The sequence below is a fragment of the Polypterus senegalus genome, chromosome 16 (genome assembly GCF_016835505.1).
Source record: "Polypterus senegalus isolate Bchr_013 chromosome 16, ASM1683550v1, whole genome shotgun sequence".
NCBI classification, from domain to species: Eukaryota; Metazoa; Chordata; class Cladistia; order Polypteriformes; family Polypteridae; genus Polypterus; species Polypterus senegalus.
The window spans coordinates 23065224-23085300 of NC_053169.1; positions in this window are offsets into that span (position 1 = coordinate 23065224).

Sequence of the window (20077 nt, forward strand, 5' to 3'; positions counted from 1 at the left end):
CTAATCAGTAACCAGTTTTCACAAATAATTAAGTTCTTTTCCCTTCATTTTAATGGCCCTGTTTTAAAGGATTCAGTCCTCTGAATTAATTCTTTTCTTCATTTAATGGCAGTCAAACAGAAATGAGACTTGTAACGAGCCAACAGATGACCAACTAAATTGGGGCTTCAAACTCCAACCAATTTCACTCCAACCAGTTTCTTAATGAAGAGCTGATTCTTGCTGTTATTAAACCTGTTATTTAATTCCATGGCTTTTTGCTGCTCTCATTCTGCCACAGCACACATTTACAAAACTGTTGTTTTTCTGTTTTTTCTAAGAACACCGTTAAAATGTTTTGATGACCTGAGAGATCAGCTTTACCGAGACCTTCACCTTTGTTTATTTTAGATAATGATGTGAGTTGGTCATGTGGCAGCTTTGTTTTGTATCTCTTTATTGTTTGGCTGCTAATTAAGGAAAAAAAAAAGAATCAAGTGTTCTGAGTCGAGTTAATTAAAACTAAGCAAAAGAAATTAATTAGCAGCAAAAACAGGTCACTAATTAAGAAGATGGTTCAAATGAAAACCTGTGGCCACTGTGGCCCTCCAGGACCAGAGTTCAACACCCCTGTAGAGGCTCAATGTCGGGAACTTGGGGTTCCTAAACTCAATAAGTCTCAAAAATGCCCACTAGAGGGGGTAAAACCCTCAAACCCCAGTTAGTAATGAGAGGGCAAACATAAGAGCTTTCTAAATAAAAGCAAAACATGCACTGTAGCACAACAAAGCTCTGAAGAGCACAAAAGGAGTTGCCTAAAAGGGCAAACAAAGTTCCAATCCATGATACACAGAATGGTTCAAAGACAGAGCACACAGGTCAGGAATCTAGAAAATTGATGATAAAGAAAGAAATAATAAACACCACAATACTCACCAAGCAGCGCATTTGATGAATTGCAAGGGATTGTGGTCTTTCCTGAGCCTTTATAGGGCAGAGGGCTATCTCTTGGGGAACCAAAACACAAAACACACAGCACCTAGAAAAAGATACAGTGGAACCTCGGGTCACGAACATCTCGGACCACGTACAAATCGGGTTATGACCAAAAAGTTTGCCAAACTTTTGTATCTGTTCATGACCACACACTTGGGTGACGAACAAGCCAGATTCTCTTCCGGGCCGTACTCGCAAATGATTTCCGCACGTGTTCAGTCTCTCCCTGTGCGTTCTCTGTAAATTCTTTGTGCTCTATTTCGTTTCCCTTCCAGTTCGTACGCGCCAGTGATTTACGTACGTGTTCAGTCTCTTCTTGTACAGTACATTGTTCTCAGTCAGACGTGCATCGCGCAGAGGGACTTTGTGGTATAGCGGGTCCACAGCTCACCTCAAGAGGCCAGTTTTAAATAAATAATTGCCACGCTTGCAGCTTAGCGAGGGGACGTGGTGGTTGATTGCTACAGCTGCCACATCCTCTTCATAAATAGAAGTGCAAGGCGGCTAAAGGGAGGAAAAAGAACAGAAAGACAAAGGTTGTGAAGTGAGGAAGTAAGCAGGAAGCAGTGTGGAAAGAACTGGTGTGAGCGAACGCGTGCTCGCAGGCAGGCAGCTGGACAGTGAGCAATGTTTGGCCGACACTCGGTGGGGCAGAAAGAAGCAGTCGCTCCAGCTGAGCGATCAAGGAGCTGGAGTGACCAGAAGAAGGACGGCTGGCCGCCTAAGGCCGAGAAGGCAATTCAAGAACGCACCGGGCTTGTTTTTAAAGAGACTGCTTCCAGCATTGTTTTAACCTCGTTGTATTTAATGAAGACTTTTTTCTATTGGGTTTTAACCTCCACTTCACTTCTGTTTTTATGGGGTTATTTATTTATTGAAGGATTCTGAAAACACTGCACTTTATTTAATTTGGACTTTGTTTCTGTTTGTTGTTTTGTTGATTTTAATAAAAGCACTCGGCACTTTTTGCACCATCCGATCGCTCCATTGTAGTGCCTCACTGTCGTGCTCATCAGTAACATTACCAATGGTGACGGGTTTAAGGGTGAGATGGGAGCATGCAGCGAACCCGCATCGTCACAGACTTTACCTCCAAACTGTAATCTCCTCTCCACGCAGTTCCTCCTCACTTCTTTCATGCCAGAATGTGACTCATGCAAGGTTAGTTTTCTAGGTTGTTTATGACTAGTTTTTGTATAAATTAAGGATTTTTCAAATGTTCATTTTTTTCCCTGTGCTTAAAACTCATAAAAAAAAGTGTTTACAGCGAGCGGATCATAAGGCTCCTGCAAAGTTAGTTTTCTCTGTTCAATGTTTTCTCAGTGTTATTCAATGGTTTTACATTTAGTTTACTATTACGATGTGCATTCTATGGTATAATTAATTATTTTTGTGCTTAAAAATCTTTAAAAAAATATATTTACATACAGTTCATACATTCAGGAACGGATTAATTGTATTTACATACAATCCTATGGGGGAAATTACTACGGGTCACAACCAAATCAGGTTGCGACCAGAGTTTTGGAACAAATTATGGTCGTGACCCGAGGTTCCACTGTATAAATATATATACAGTGGAACCTTGGTTTACGAGTGTTTTGCAAGACGAGCAAAAATTTTTAATAAATTTTGACTTGATAAACGAGCGATGTCTTGCAATACAAGTAGTATGGATACACTTTGTCTGCTGAGCGTCATGTGATCACAACTGAGCTGATGGTTCTTCTTTCTCTCTTCTTATCTCGCTCGCTCGCCCAGCACGTCTGCGTCTCTCTCTCCTTATCTCACTTGCTTGCTCGCCCAGTGCGTCTCTCTCTCTCTCTCCTCGTCTCTCTCTCTCCTTATCTCGCTCGCCCAGCGCGTCTCTCTTTCTCTGGCAATCGTCTCCTATTCTCTGTCTGAGTCTGCTTGCCTCACTCATATAGTCAATATCCGTACGAGCGTATACTGTTTACTACAGCATTGTGACTGTGTGTGTGTGTGTGCTGTGAAGTGCGAGTCCTCATCTTGCTCCCCAAAACATGAAGCTGAGTCTCAGTACTTTAACACCAGCTTTATTCAGCTTGAAACAGCAACAGCGTTGTTATTTATTGCAGCGGGATCTTTATAATGTTCCTTGTATGGCCCATTGACGACAGGCGCTTATAGCATGTCTGCAATCTTTTTGGATGCACTTATACGGCAAACTGCTACAGCGCTGGGAGACTACGATTGCTTTGGGACGCTCTTCCGCGTGTCGTCCCGTTGGGTGGAATCCCACATGAGTTTAGAAACTCACACCAGCCATGATTCTTTTTAAAGGTAAAGTGCAGGTTAATTTGTATTATGTATTTTGCTTTATATTTTGTATTAATCATTTTATATGAATAGTTAGGGCGACACGGTGGCGCAGTGGTAGCGCTGCTGCCTCGCAGTTAGGAGACCCGGGTTCGCTTCCCGGGTCCTCCCTGCGTGGAGTTTGCATGTTCTCCCGTGTCTGCGTGGGTTTCCTCCGGGCGCTCGGTTTCCTCCCACAATCCAAAGACATGCAGGTTAGGTGGATTGGCAATTCTAAATTGGCCCTAGTGTGTGCTTGGTGTGTGGGTGTGTGTTTGTGTGTGTCCTGCGGTAGGTTGGCACCCTGCCCGGGATTTGTTCCTGCCTTGTGCCCTGTGTTGGCTGGGATTGGCTCCAGCAGACCCCCGTGACCCTGTATTCGGATTCAGCGGGTTAGAAAATGGATGGATATGAATAGTTTTGGGTTGTGGAACGAATCACCTGAGTTTCCATTATTTCTTATGGGGAAATTCGCTTTGATATACGAGTGCTTTGGATTGCGAGCACGTTTCCGGAACGAATTATGCTCGCAAACCGAGGTTCGACTGTATATACTTAAAGAAATTAAATGATCAACAATGCTGACATAAAAATAAAAAAAAAGAAATGAGAACTCACGCTGAAACATAAAACTCCGAGCTCTGTGTTCCTCCAAAGTTGGTCCTTGAACGAAGGCCGATCTCAGGTGCGACTCTCAGTTATATGCTGCTAACACAAGAAGGGGTGTGGTTTTGGCCGACAAGGAAGTGACATCAGTGGCCCTCTGGGTTTTTCTCCGCCTCCATTCTAAGGAGACAGATGGTACAAAGGTTAGCAGCAGTGTCACACTTAATTCCTTACTTGTATGAGTCCAGCACAGACTCGTAAGACGTTCTTTATGTAGGTAGCCTTTCTGTTGAGTCCAGTTTGGTGTTTCTGCCATACTTGAGGTTTGCAAATGAGACAGCGTAGAGTGAAAGGCAGAGGTTATTAAATATTTGTGATACCAGCACACTGACCGAAAGTCACAAAGAAGAAATGGAAGATGTCATTGGAGCTCACTTAAAGACAAAGCTTGATGTAGGTGCAATGTCAGATATAAATCAATCAATCAACATTTATTTATATAGCACATATTCATACAAAAAAATGTAGCTCAAAGTGCTTTACAAAATGAATAGAGAAATAGAAGACACAATAAAAGATAAACATAAGTCAACATTAATTAACATAGAATAAGAGTAAGGTCCGATGGCCAGGGTGGACAGAAAAACAAAAAACTCCAAAGGCTGGAGAAAAAAATAAAATCTGTAGGGGTTCCAGACCAAGAGACCGCCCAGTCCCCTCTGGACATTCTACCTAACATAAGTCAAACAGTCCTCTTTGTATTTAGGGTTTTCATGGAAGGACCTGATGATGATGGTCACGTAGACTTCTGGCTTTCAGTCCATCAATGTTGGTGCATCCTGATGCTTTGAGTAGGTGGTGGTGGCGCAGGCCGCCACCACAAAGAAACCGGAAAAAGAAACAGAGAGAGAGTAGGGGTCAGTATGGATTTTAGAGCCACCATGAATAGTTATTATGATGAATTGAACATACAGAGTATCAGTATTAAGTTAAATTGAAGTTATAGAAAGGCCATGTTAAAGTCATGTGTTTTCAGCAGTGTTTTAAAGTGCTCTACTGTATTTGCCTGGCGAATTCCTATTGGCAGGCTATTCCAGATTTTGGGTGCATAACAGCAGAAGGCCGCCTCACCACTTCTTTTAAGTTTAGCTTTTGGAATTATAAGGAGACACTCATTTGAAGATCTAAGGTTACGATTTGGAATATAACGCGTCAGGCATTCCAATATATAAGATGGAGCGAGATTATTTAAGGCTTTATAAACCATAAGCAGTATTTTAAAGTCAATCCTGAATGATACAGGCAACCAGTGTAGTGACATCAAAACTGGAGAAATGTGTTCGGATTTTCTTTTCCCAGTTAGGATTCTAGCAGCCGCATTCTGCACTCGTTGCAAGTGATTTATGTCTTTTTTTGGTAGTCCTGAGAGGAGTGCGTTACAGTAATCTAGTCTACTGAAAACAAAAGCGTGAATTAATTTCTCAGCATCTTTCAATGATATAAGAGGTCTAACTTTAGCTATGTTTCTTAAGTGAAAAAATGCTGTCCTAGTGGTCTGATGAATATGCGATTTAAAATTCAGATTACAGTCAACGGTTACCCCTAAATTTTTTACTTCCGTCTTAACTATGTTAAGTTATGTTACGTTAACTTAACTTAACTAGATCTGCACAAACCGTAAATACAATTCTCACGTTGCCACCATTTATGTTGCATTTCTGAGATCAGTGAAGGTGGATATGCGCTGTGCTCATGAAATTAAACTGAAACATGATGGGTGGTTGAAAAACCGGGGCTTAGAGTCAACCCACAGAGAAATAAAAAAAAAGAGTTGGGTTGAGGCAAAGTGGTGGTTTACAAACGTAATGCTGAGAAAAGGGAAATTCAGGCAGACCTTCTTCAAAGGCCAAGGCCACTGTGTGCTCAGTTACTGCCACGTGCCTTCTGGTAGTGCCCATGTGCACAGTGCATCAGGAATATGGTGAGGAGTCTGAGGTAGTTGATAGCAGGTCACCAATAAGGAAACATTATGAAAATTGTGTGTGTGTGTGTGTTGGTGGTCTTGTGAAAATTCAGCAGCAGTAGGAGGCAATTGCAGGCTTCTTGACACAAGCTACCTGCCAACTCCTAGAAGGGAAGTGAAGCAGCAGCACAGTGCTGACTGTAGGAAGGTCCAAAATGTCTTGCGTTGTCTCTTGGAATAAATGCCGGTGAGGAAAAGGGCATAATGAAGTGATGAAAATCTCCGCTCTGAAGGACTAACCAAATGCAGAAAATATCATACACTGGCAAAATATTATTTATGTGTGCACAGCCTAAATGTTACAGATAGTTTAATGACACCTTTAAATGACTCCAGTGAAGGAGAACCTCAAAGACACCTGTTTGTCACTATACTAACATGACGTCACTCCACCCTTAACCTGCTTATAGTCGAGCTGGTCTCCAGTGTGTCTGGAGAGACAACTGTGTGGCTTCTTTATATGCATACAGGACTTACTAAATTGGCGACTGGAGATGAGTTTAAATTTCAATTTAGGCTGGCAGGACGCTTGACCCTGTCCTAGGCACACTGGCCTTAAAGCCTCCTGCAGCACACCAGCACAAACAAGAACACACCAGAACAATTTAGAAGGGTCAATCAGCTCAGCACATTGGAGGTAAGCCAGAGTACCCAGAAAAAAGGCCATAAGGACATCAAAGGGCACATTCACTCATAGCAAGAAAAACTTGTCTTTAGAATGTGAGTAAAAAACATGTTGACACAAGAAAAACACACAGAAACAATGCAGACATTGACTGGGCCAGGTATCAAACTCTGGAGCTGAAAAGTAGGACAGCTAAGTGTTGAGCCACCGTGCCTCCATAAAACCCATGTGCATACCATGACAGGAAAAGGGGGGTAGCGGGTAAGTACATCACTTGTCACGACTGTGTGAAATCACATCTGACTGTGTAATGCTTCATTTATTTATTCTTTCGTGATGGCTGCTAGGGTAGGGGCCATGGGGTCTTTCGAGTGATCATGTTATTTTTCTAAGTTGAGTTCCCAAGATAAAAATTTAGACAAGCAGTTTAGAAGGAATGTAAAATATGCTTGATAACTGGTAATTTTTTTTTTGAAAAATAAACTTTAGTTCAAGTTTCTGGATATCAGAAGTCAGCTGTCCCTCAGTCTAGAATAGAAGAGGTTTGGTTGCCTACATTCCAGCACACTGGGACCACTCCTTCAGAGCAAAACCTGCACCCCCTATTAACCAAGAGGTTAACATCCCAGTCTTCTTTTTGACATTTGAATGTATTTATATACATTTTTTGTAAGTAATTTTGAACAAAGTTCCCCAAATGTTTAGTTTTAAGCAAGAATTCTCATTTGTGTTTATCCAATTATTGATCTTCCATTAAATAAACTTGTGAGTAATGGGGGTGCTGGTCCTCAATGCAGTACAGGGGGTCCTCGGGTTACAACGTTTCGACATACAACGTTTCGAGTTTACAACGCTCACTCCCATTAAAAAAATTGAGACATGAGAAGGAATAAAAGGTAAGGATTTTTTTACACTCATTTTTTCTGTTACTACAGTACAGTGTACAGTACAGTATATTTATGTCCTTTTCTTTTTTCTCAGGCTTAGATTTTGTGTTTTTATGTTCTAGATTATGATTTTGCAAATGTGTTAAGATAGGTTAGTGACTTAGGCTAGAGTGTGTTTCGACTTACACCAAAATTCGGGTTACATCACTGTTGTAGGAACGGAACTGTGTTGTAACCCGAGGACCCCCTGTATTAGGGCATAAGGCAAGAACATGGCTCAGAAGAGGTGCCACTTCATTTGAGGACACATTCACACATATGATAGATAGATGAGAAAGGCACTGAATGAGACAGTTAGAGAGAGAGCACTATCTAAGAAATAGATACTAAAGGCATTGTGGGACAGATAGATAGATAGACAGATAGATAGATACAGTAGATAGATAGATAGATAGATAGATAGATAGATAGATAGATAGGAAATGCACTATATAAGATATTGATATATAAAAAAGGCATTTTTAGATAGATAGATGTATTTTAGTATAGTAGGCAGGATAACACTATGGTGGGCTGGTGCCCTGCCTGGGGTTTGTTTCCTGCCTTGCGCCCTGTGTTGGCTGGGATTGGCTCCAGCAGACCCCCATGACCCTGTAGTTAGGATATAGCAGGTTGGGTAATGGATGGAAGGAGGCAGGATAACAGAGATAGACAGATAGATAGATAGATAGATAGATAGATGGATGGATAGATAGATAGATAGATAGATAGATAGATAGATAGATAGATAGATAGATAGATAGATAGATAGATAGATAGATAGATAGATAGATAGATAGATAAGAAAGGCACTATATAAGAGAGAAACAGGACACTATATAAGAAATGTATAGATACAAAAGGCATCATGACAGATAGATTAGAAAGGTACTACATAAGAGAGAGATAAGGCAATATTTAAGAAGTACAGGGTGGCGCAGGGAAATGGGAAATTTTGGAACTAGATTTTGGTGACCCTGGGGCATTGGCAGTTGTTTGGGCCCAATGCCACCTCGTTTAGTACCCCTTGCCATTAGCTATAACGGAGCAGAGGAGTGGTGTGCAACAAGTGTTCACTGTGAAAGCCTTTAATAAGAATGGTGATAGTGCGATCGTCGCACAAAGGAAATTTCTGCGTCATTACCAGTTAGGACACCATGATCGTGTCCCGTCTGCTCATGCGATTACAAAATGGGTGTGTAATTTTGAAGAAACGGGTTCAGCCTTAAAAAAACAAGTCCTCAGGTGGAGCCACTTCACATTCTGCCCGACAATCGATGGCAGCTATTTGACGATTGTTTGGAAAGCACATCATTTTACGCAACTGTGACATTCCATGGGCGCCGAGATCCCCAGATCTCACTGTTTGTGATTTTTTTTCTGTGGAGACATCTTAAAAGCCAAGTGTATCACACATGTCCTGCAACCATTGCTGAACTAAAAAGGAGGACTGAAGAGGAAATTGCTGGCATTCCCCTTGACATGTTGCATTGAGCAATGCAGAATTTCCACAACAGGCTGTCAGAATGTGTCTGGAGAAATGGACAACACCTTCATGATGTTTTCTTTAAAACATAAAATGAATATTGAATGATGACCATCATTAATTGCATATCCTGTACAATATATTTCATCATTAAGTGTATTTTGTTATGTGTTTATTCATGCATTGAACGTCAACTGAAAATGTCCTGTATTTTTCTTTTATATACAAAAGCCATTATAGATATTTATAAATAGATAGATAGATAGATAGATAGATAGATAGATAGATAGATAGATTAAAAGGAACAATATGTTATATAGGTACATGAATACTGTAGACAGTGTCACACGTGTGCACTTGGGGAACAACTTATGGGCTTAGATGATGACAATGTTACCCCGGACCAACCGAGGGCGCTAAGCAATAATGGTGTCTCTTCTTCTTTGCCACCATGTATGACATCACTTCTGGGACCAGCCCATCTTTGTCTTCCTCTTCCTCCCAGAATTCACCATAAATGAAACCACCGCCATCTTGGGGCCGACAACCTGAACAATGGGACTTGTCAGACCTTTTATATTACGCTTTTTCTTTGGCGCCTTTTGCACTCTTCACAATATATGGGTTTGCCTTCAGGTGCCCCAGACCTTTTATGAGTTTTTATTTTTTTGCTTTATTATAATAAATAGCATGGCACACAGCAGGGGTAGACTGGCATCCCAGCCGGACTGAACCACCATACCCTTAATTGGCAGGTAGGCTAATATAGTGGGGAGCATACAGTCTTGAAAGGCTCTCTCCCCATGTCCAAACCAACACAATCTCACCTCTCTGACTCTGTCTCCAAGCCATCCAACATGAGCTGACCCTCTAATGTACTCATTTGTAATTCTATCCATCCTTGTCTCACCCAATGCCAATCTTAGCATCTTTAACTCTGCCACCTCCAGCTCTCTCTCCTGGTTTCTGGTCAGTGCCACCGTCTCCAACCGATATAACATAGCTGGTCTCACTACCGTCCTGTAGACCTTCCCTTTCACTCTGTCACCAATCATCCCTGACACTCTTCTCCTCTCATTCGACCCTGCCTGCATTCTCTTCTTCACTTCTCTTCCACAATCCCCATTACTCTGTACTGTTGATCCCAAGTATTTAAACTCATCCACCTTCGCCAACTCTACTCCCCGCATCCTCACCATTCCTCTGACCTCCCTCTCATTTACACACATGTATTCTGTCTTATTCCTACTGACCTTCATTCCTCTCCTCTCTAGAGCGTATCTCCACCTCTCCAGGGTCTTCTCAACCAGCTCCCTACTCTCTCTACAGATCACAGTGTCATCAGCAAACATCATAGTCCACGGGGACTCCTGTCTAATCTTGTCCGTCAATATGTCCATCAGCATTGCAAATAAGAAAGGACTCGGAGCCAATCCCTGATGTAATCCCACCTCCACTTTGAATGCATCTGCCACTCCTACCGCAGACCTCACCACTGTTACACTTCCTTCGTACATATCATGTACCACTTTTACATACTTCTCTGCCACTCCCGACTTCCTCATACAACTCCTCTCGAGGTACAGATTCTTTTTGGAAGAAATGGACACCATATGCTTTGGACCAAAGATGAAAAGGACCATTCCAGAGTGTTATCAGCAACAAGTCCAAAAGCCTACAGGGTCTGTCATGGTGTCGGGTGTCGGTGCCCTTGGCAAACATCATTTATACTTCTGTAATGGCAGCATTAATGCAGAAATGTACATTGAGACTTTAGACCAACATACGCTGCCTTCAAGGTGACATCTTTTCCAGGGATGTCTGTGCATTTTTCAACAAGACTATGCAAAACTACATTCTACACACATGAAAGAGGCGTGGCTGTGGAAGAAGAGGACCCGGGTACTGGACTGGCCAGGTTTTAGTCCTCACCTGTGGAGAATGTATGGAGAATACAAATAATGTGATGACGACGATGACTCTGTTCTGTTGCACACCTTAAGTTGTGTTTGTAGGAAGAATGGGACAAAATAACATCTGAAACACTTCATCGCTTGGCATCCTCAGTGCCAAAACGTCTTTGAAGTGTGTCATGAGAAGGAATGGTGACATTGCAAAGTGGTGAATGCTTTACTGACCCAACTTGTTTTGGAATGTGTTGCAGGCCTGAAATGCAGGAATGGATGAATATTAGCAAATGAAATGAAGCTGACCAGACAAAACATGAAGTATCTTGGGTTCATCCTGTCTGCAATAAAATAATAGTCAAAGTAAATTTAGGTTTTTTATGTTTTTGCATTTTTCATACCATCCCAACTTTTTCTGATTTGCCATTGTATTAAGGATTACATCTGACATTTCAGCCTACAGTTGTATATGTGAAATAGAGGCATGGTACAATCTAATGTAAGAAAATCAACATTTGTAAAATATTTTATTTGTTTTATCACAGCATGAAAAGGTTAGTCTTTAACCCTCTCCAGCTGCCAGCCAAAGAGTTGCTGACCTCTTTGCCTCCTGGAATTTGTGCCTAAAGTTTTCTCATATGGCTGGATATTCAGGCCAGTGGGCCGCTGTTCACCGGGTTCAACATAAAGGGTGGCAATTTGGGACCATAAATATGAGGAATGACCAACGTATAAAAGTCCATCCATCCATTATCCAACCCGCTATATCCTAACTACAGGGTTACTGTAATCCGAGCCAACACAGGGCACAAGGCAGGAATCAAACCCCAGGCAGGGCGCCAGCATATAAAAGTCCTATACCAAAATTCTTCAATTAATGTTTTTAAGTAAGAACAGTCTCCTTCATTTAGTCTATTGTACACTTACAGTGGATTCACAAAGTGTTCAGACCCCTTCACTTTTGTCACATTTTGTTATGTTGCAGCCTTGTGCTAAAATCAACATCTAACATCAAGCAACCTTCAATACCCAGGAATGACCAAGTGAAAACGGAATTTTAGTCTTTTTTATATGTTTATTAAAAATAAAATAACTGAAATATGACATTAATGCAAATATGCAGACCTTTTGCTATGTCACTTAAAATCTGGCTTAGGTGCATCCCATTCTATTGACCAACATTGAGATGTTTCTACAATTAGTTTCGAGTCCACCTGTGCTCAATTCAATGGATCGGACTGATTAGGAAAGGCACACAGAGGGTCCAACAGCTGGCAATGTGCATCAGAACAAAAACCAAGCCATGAGGTTGAAGGAATTGCCTGCAGTGGTTAGAGATGAAATTATGTCAAGGCACAGGTCTGGGGAAGGCTACCATATAATTTAATGTAGCATTGAAGGTTTCAAGAGCACAAGTTGTCTCCATAATTGTTAAAAGGAAAAAAACTGGAACAACTATGACTTCTCCTAGAGAGGGCCATCTGATCGACTTAAGCAATCATGGAAGAAGGGCCAAAGTAAGAGATGTGACCAAGAATGGGATGGTCACTCTGTACACAGAAGAACATGTGTTGAGATGGGAGAAACAAGGACAACCATCACTGCAGCACTCCACCAATCTTAGGCTGTATGGCTGAATCATCAGACAGAAGCATCTCCGCAGTAAAAGATACATGAAAGCTCACTCAGAGTTTTCAAAAGGTTACCTAAAGGACTCTCAGACTGTGAGAAGCAAGATCCTCTAGTCTGATGAAAGTAAGATTAGTGTCACGTCTGTTGGAAACCAGACAAGTGGAGAATGACATTCAGATGTTCACAAAAATGCAACTGTGATAAGTCAAGTCAAGGGATGTTTCAGATGTTTTACTTATTAATTATGTTTAAGCGTGGCTTTATGTCTTGATTCACTCTGGGGGAGATGCGCTTGAGAAGTCATTGCTTGATGCAGTAATTACTGGTTAAGCTGTGGTGTGGTAATTAGCGGGCACCACGTGGAGTTAATCAACATAAAAGTGAGTGGATTAGTGCTAGTGGGAAGAATTTTGAAATCAAGTGTTGAGGAAGCTCGAGAACAGGAGTTAAGAAACAATGTGGAGAGAAAGACAGCATCAGCTTGTTATGTTTCTGGGGTTACATTTCTGGTTTATGTCTTTTTTGTTCATTTTTGAATCTTTTTTCTATGTTAATATTGTTACCTTTGCTAATTTTTTGCATTATTCTGTGTTTTATTAGATTTAATTTCTATGTGCCTACGTAGTTCTGCTATGTTCCATGTGTTTTGTGGGTGGTTCCCCAAGAGGCGGGGCCACCTATCCATCTCATTCAAGGGACTGCCCCCAACCCTATAAAGGCTGAGGAAAGAAGCAAATCTTTTGCAGTTCACTGAATGCACTTAGTGGTGTTGGTGAGCTCTTCTGTTTATTATGGTGCTTTTGAGCATTCCTGGAGTTTGTGATTTTTTCGCTTTGTTTTTTAACATCCTTTTGGATTTTGTATTGGGACTTCCTTACTATTCAATTGCCTATTTTAGGCGACTCCTTCTGTGTCTTTAGTGCTCTTTGGAGTTTTTTTGTTAAGAAGAGCATTTTTGATTAATAAATATTTTATTTATAAAGATTGTTTGTTTACCCTTTCATGACTAGTTGAGGTTTGATGGTTTCCTCCTCCTCTAGTTTTGAGTGATTTTCAAACGTTTTTCCATTTCAGTGCTGCTGGAGCACAACATTTAATTTGTTGATGTTGATTTACCTAAAAGAGCAGGACTGGGGGGCTGATACAGAGGGTCAGTATTGTGGCTACTGAGCTATGACAAGCGAGAGGTGAGACAGAGAGACTAGAGGAACTCATAGGATACAGGAGGATCCATAGTGTAGTGGCAATCCATTACTGAGGGCAAGGCGCCATGGTAAGCTGCAGCTACTGATTGAGGTGGCAGTTCGGGTCTTTAGGACACCCCTTGAGGAGGCAGATCTGAATGTGGCAGACTTTAGCCCCTTGGATTCTTGATGATGTTTTGTCAGTGGGAGAAAAAGGGAACACATATCCACATCTTTATGGACTATGGCTGGATTTTTGAAGTATTAATTTATAGGAACTTTTTGCACCCAAAGTTTTTATGGATATTATTTGTTTTAGGAAGTTTTATTTATTGAATACTAGGGAGCTACGCACTACATTCCATTGTGAAGAGGGGGGCTAAGCTGGATGATGAATTGAACTGGACTGCCAATACTGATGCTCTGTGCAAAAGAGGACAGAGCTGACTATACTTCATTAGAAGGCTGGAGTCCTTCAACATCTGCAATAAGATGCTGCAGATTTTCTACCAGACGATTGTGGCGAGTGCCCTCTTCTACACGGTGGTGAGCTGGGGAGGCAGCATAAAGAAGAAGGACGCCTCACGCCTGGACAAACAAGTCAGGAAGGCAGGCTCTATTGTAGGCACGGAGCTGGACAGTTTGACATCCATGGCAGAGCAACGGGCGCTGAGCAGGCTCTTGTCAGTCATGGAGAATCCACTGCATCCACTGAACAGGATCATCTCCAGACAGAGGAGCAGCTTCAGTGACAGACTGCTGTCACCGTCCTGCTCTACTGACAGACTGAGGAGATCGTTCCTCCCCCACACTATGCGACTCTTCAATTCCACCCGGGGGGGTAAACGTTAACATTATACAAAGTTATTGTCTGTTTTACCTGCATTGTTATCACTCTTTAATTTAATATTGTTCTTTATCAGTATGCTGCTGCTGGAGTATGTGAGTTTCCCCTTGGAATTAATAAAGTATCTATCTATCTATCTATCTATCTATCTATCTATCTATCTATCTATCTATCTAAACGCACCCCAAGGAGATGCGGCCACTCCTCCGAAACTCCTCTTTAATGGTAATACAATGGGAATCAAATAACATTTGTTTTTTTACCTCTTCTTCGCTCGATCAGCTGCTGGCTTGCTGCTGCTCCCGTGCCACGTGATCTGCATTTTGTCACTGCGTTGTCTCTCTTCTCCTCCAGACATCCACAAATACTATTCAATCTCTTTTTGCTGTTCCGTTATTTCACAGAGTAATATTTTGTTTGTTTGGGTTAATTTGATCTTTATTCTCATTTTTTTGAGACTTTCAAATTTTCCTACTTCCATTATCTTTGACCTGCTCTGCATTTGTACCGGTTGTACGTATGACGTGACTTGCCTGTCTCGTGGGATGTGAAAGTATCTATCTTCAAAAGATTACATCTCGTCCTAAGTTTTTTTTTTCATAATAGAGAGATTTAGGAATGCAGTAGCATTTACACTTCAGTCCTTAATCATTTAATAAACGTCTGTACATTTTTGACCATGAAGTCTTGTCTTTCTCCTTGTTCATGAGTACAAGATGTCCCGACAGAGGGCGGTGCATCACAGCAACACAATCAGCAACTAAGACTAGAAATGAAACAGAGCAGTAGCAGCTCTAAATGCTGTACAACCATTAAGACTATAAAAAATAAATACAGCTTCTACTGATGTTGTAAATTGTTGTCTGATATCAAATCATATCTGTTTGATCATTCATTTCTTTTCCTTATAAATATGTATGAAGATGCATTTTTGTGTTTATAAGAATTATTAATGAATGCTTTGAAATCACTTCAGTTTTTTTACATCTGGTGTCTCCAGACTCATCAGTATGAGAAACCCCCACATTTGACATACCATTCGACTCATCTTGACATCTAGTTATGCAAGAGGTTGAGACCCAAAAGAACTTTTTTTTCAGGCCATCTTTGAATAATACTTTGTGCAGGAAAATACACTCTTATGATAAACAGTACACAAATTGGTGTCTTTGGCAAAAATCATCGGAAGGACATGAAGTTGAGCATCACCCGACCCCAGGGGTTCACCTCCTATTGGAATACGAAGGGTCAAAGTTACTCCAAATCACAAAACTTTGAAACAATGGGACTCATTAATATAGGCATGTGACATGTTGTTTTATGCTATTTCAAGGTTGCTGATCACAAATATAATATTTTTGATGTATGATTCTTTACTGCTGTTTCTGGCCCCTCTAAGAGACACTCCTAGAAGGTTAAAGATGACAGATTTTAAAGATACTATGTGAGATATTTTTTAAACTATTTCAAGTTCATCCATCCATCCATCCATCCATCCTCTTCCGCTTATCCGGGGTCGGGTCGCGGGGGCAGCAGCTTGAGCAGAGAGGCCCAGACTTCCCTCTCCCTGGCTACTTCTTCCAGGGGAATCCCGAGGCTTTCCCAGGCCAGCCGGGAGACATAGTCTCTCCAGCATGTCCTGGGTCTTCCCCGGGACCTCCTCCCGGTTGGACGTGCCCGGAACACCTCACCAGGGAGGCGTCCAGGAGGCATCCTGATCAGATGCCCGAGCCACCTCATCTGACTCCTCTCAATGCGGAGGAGCAGCGGCTCTACTCTGAGCCCCACCCGGATGACTGAGCTTCTCACCCTATCTTTAAGGGAAAGCCCAGACACTCATTTCAGCCGCTTGTATTCGCAATCTCGTTCTTTCGGTCACTACCCATAGCTCATGACCATAGGTGAGGGTAGGAGCGTAGATCGACTGGTAAATTGAGAGCTTTGCCTTACGGCTCAGCTCCTTTTTCACCATGACAGACCGATGCAGAGCCCGCATCACTGCGGATGCCGCACCGATCCGCCTGTCGATCTCACGCTCCATTCTTCCCTCACTCGTGAACAAGACCCCGAGATACTTGAACTCCTCCACTTGGGGCAGGATCTCTCCTCCAACCCTGAGAGGGCACTCCATCCTTTTCTGGCTGAGGACCATGATCTCGGATTTGGAGGTGCTGATTCTCATCCCAGCCGCTTCACACTCAGCTCCGAACCGATCCAGAGAGAGCTGAAGATCACGGCCTGATGAAGCAAACAGGACAACATCATCTGCAAAAAGCAGTGACCCAATCCAGAGTCCACCAAACTGGACCCCTTCAACACCCTGGCTGCGCCTAGAAATTCTGTCCATAAAAGTTATGAACAGAATCGGTGACAAAGGGCAGCCCTGGCGGAGTCCAACTCTCACTGGAAACGGGCTCGACTTACTGCCGGCAATGTGGACCAAGCTCGGACACTTGAATTGAATTTCAAGTTCAGTGATTATGAATATGATGTTATTTTTGATTTTAGATCCTTTACTAGGGACCAAGCCCTCTAAGGTCCTTTATGAGAATGTAAAAAAATGAGAAATTTCTATCACAATCGAAAATATTTAGATTTAAATATTTAAATATCTAAAATATTTGATGCTATTATTCTTTCTTATTATGTACTTCTGCCTCATGAAGTGAATCATTACATTTCTTATGAACACTCTGAATTAGGGCAGCTTACACTAATTCAGACTCTTATCTGTAATTTTAGTAATATTTTTCAAATAGATGTCTAGGAGTAGTTTAATTATTGGGACAAATATCAACACACATGATATTTATGTTCATGCAAACAATCATTAACTGTATTTGAAAGATTTCAAGTGGCAATCCGACAAAAAAAGTCAGGTCAGCAAACATTAACTTCACTAAACAACAACAACAACAACCATTTATTTCTTGTATAGCCCCAAAGTCACTGGGCTCACTGCCTGGTCTACATGTTGTGACACTGAAAGAACACGCAGCACGACTCCAACACGATTGATTCTGTAGCTGTCCACTCCATGCACTTATCTGGACCCTCTTATTCCTACCGAGGGTTACAGAGCATCGGTCCTCAAAGGGGCTTTACAGTAAAAGGCCCTGTTCTTTGACAGCCCCTGAGCTTTGACTCACTAAGAAGACAAGAAAAAGTCTAATCTAGAAAACGACTGAAGTGACTGGAGGCAAAAGGTGTAAGCAGAAACTGTAATAAAAAATAACGCAAAAGAGGATAAAATCTAAAAGAATATACGAAAACAAATACAAAGGTTCAGGAAGCTCACCCTTTTTGTGATGATGGGTTTCATTCCTTGGGAAACCATCCCAGGTGCCACATGAACTGCACCGCAGTCTACTAAAGACTGCCGCCATGAGTCACATGTATGCACATACATGGGCTGCTCATCTTCAGACGCCCCACACAGCTGATATGATCTCTGTACTGCCTGCACAGGGCAGCTTCAGTCTGAAGTAAGATGGAATCAGAAAATGGGTCATGACTGAAATAACAAGCCAAGGTCATAGCCGGAAGGGTAGGAATTAAAGCAAAAATGTTCTTCTGGTTAACAATCCTCTACACATGCACAAGAACTTTACTTTATTGTTTGGGTTAGACGTCACGGTTTATTAATTTTTTGGTATCGCATGTAGGCCGGCTTTTTGAATGCGTTTCATCTTTCAGTTTTTCATTCATAAAAAGCATCTGTCTTTACCTTCAGGTGACAGAAGAAGAAGAGTCATAAACACACTGAGATTAAGATGTCCTTCTCCTCACCAGGGCAGAAGGACACTGAGTTCTGTGAACTGGCATTTAGAATTTACCTTTACAGGCTAAGCTGATTCCTGCCTTGCTTTCCTGAACTGAACTGTGCAGGACTGACAATGGATGGATTGTTCGACTTTTAAAATTGCTTCTGCCGTATGCAGCCAAATTCTTTAAGGTTCAGTTGAAATGTTTTTGGCAACTCCAGCTTTAGCTTTACTTGAAGAATGTCTTTGTTTAAATGTAAAAAGGCTAACACAGCAGTGCTCCAGGCAACCTATCACACTCTCGCAATTGATCAATCAATACATCTCTTATATAACCATGTGAAAACGTACACCCCATTAAATGTTCTTTTTTTCTTTTTAATATATGTGGATATATGAAGGGTGGCATAGTGACGCAGTGGGTAGCGCTGCTGCCTCGCAGTTAGGAGACCCAGGTTTTCTTCCCGGGTCCTCCCTGCATGGAGTTTGCATGTTCTCCCCGTGTCTGTGTGGGTTTCCTCCCACATTCCAGAGGCATGCAGGTTAGGTGCATTGGTGATTATAAATTGTCCCTGGTGTGTGTGCCCTGCGCTGGGCTGGTGACCTGCCCGTGGTTTGTTTCCTGCCTTGTGCCCTGTGTTGGCTGGGATTGGCTCCAGCAGACCCCTGTGACTCTGTAGTTAGGATATAGCGGGTTGCATAATGGCTGGATGGATGGGTATATAAAGATATGTGATCTTCATTTAGAAGATATAATTGGGAAAAAAATTAAACATTGACGTTGCAATAATTTATTCAACGGGAAATGAACAGATAATCCATTTCTGTCGGTGGAAAAAGTAAGCACACCTCTAGTAGCTGGCATTGCCCCTTTTGGTAGAAACAACCTCAAATATTTGGTCTTTTAAGTGTCCTGAGGTCTAAGGAAGAATCTGCCATCTATGTTGGTCCAACTATTGTGGCCAAAAATGTGACTTTTAACTATGAGGCAGTAGTGCTAACCACTGTGCCAATATGCCCAACTGAAATAAAATGCATACAATTAAATATCAGAACAGTAACATTTCTTTCAGACAGTGGCAACAGGAGCCATAAATTCACTACAGTTTGCCCCCAACATAATGGATAACTGGTATTCAACTCTTTCAATACGAAAGTTCAGTTAACTTTTTTTTATATTCATGATGCTTTTGCTCATTCACTGCCGCTGCTACCAAATAAGCACAACATTAAAGCATGTAGATTCTTCACTACTTCCTGTTTGCATCAACTGCACAGGACTCTGGGTAATACTATTAAAGGAGTAGGCTGACATACTGTGTTACATACTGGTCACATACAAGTCAGCACAAAAAGAAATTACTTTTAAGACACAAATACATCAACACATTCCCAGGGCCTTCTGAATGTGCATTTTGTGATCACAGGATTTACATTAATTCTTAGTTCAGAGTAAAACAGTTCTTATTAAATCCATACCAGAAGAAGAACTGTATCCAATATACCAGTTGATCCAGCATACAGTCCACTATCAGGATCCGCATTATATACTCAGGGAGGGCTGTCCCATCAAACATTGGCTGCAACAGCTCTCTGATGTGACCTCGCAAAGCATCATAAGAAATGAAAAAAATGTATGTTATAATTGACAGCATGGTGGATGATTCTTTTTGGTTCTTTTATTAAAATATATTCAGCAAAAGTGTGCAACATAAATTTGATAATTTATGACCTGATGACCCTGATTCTATTGATTCACTAACAGAATGTCTGACTAGTATCT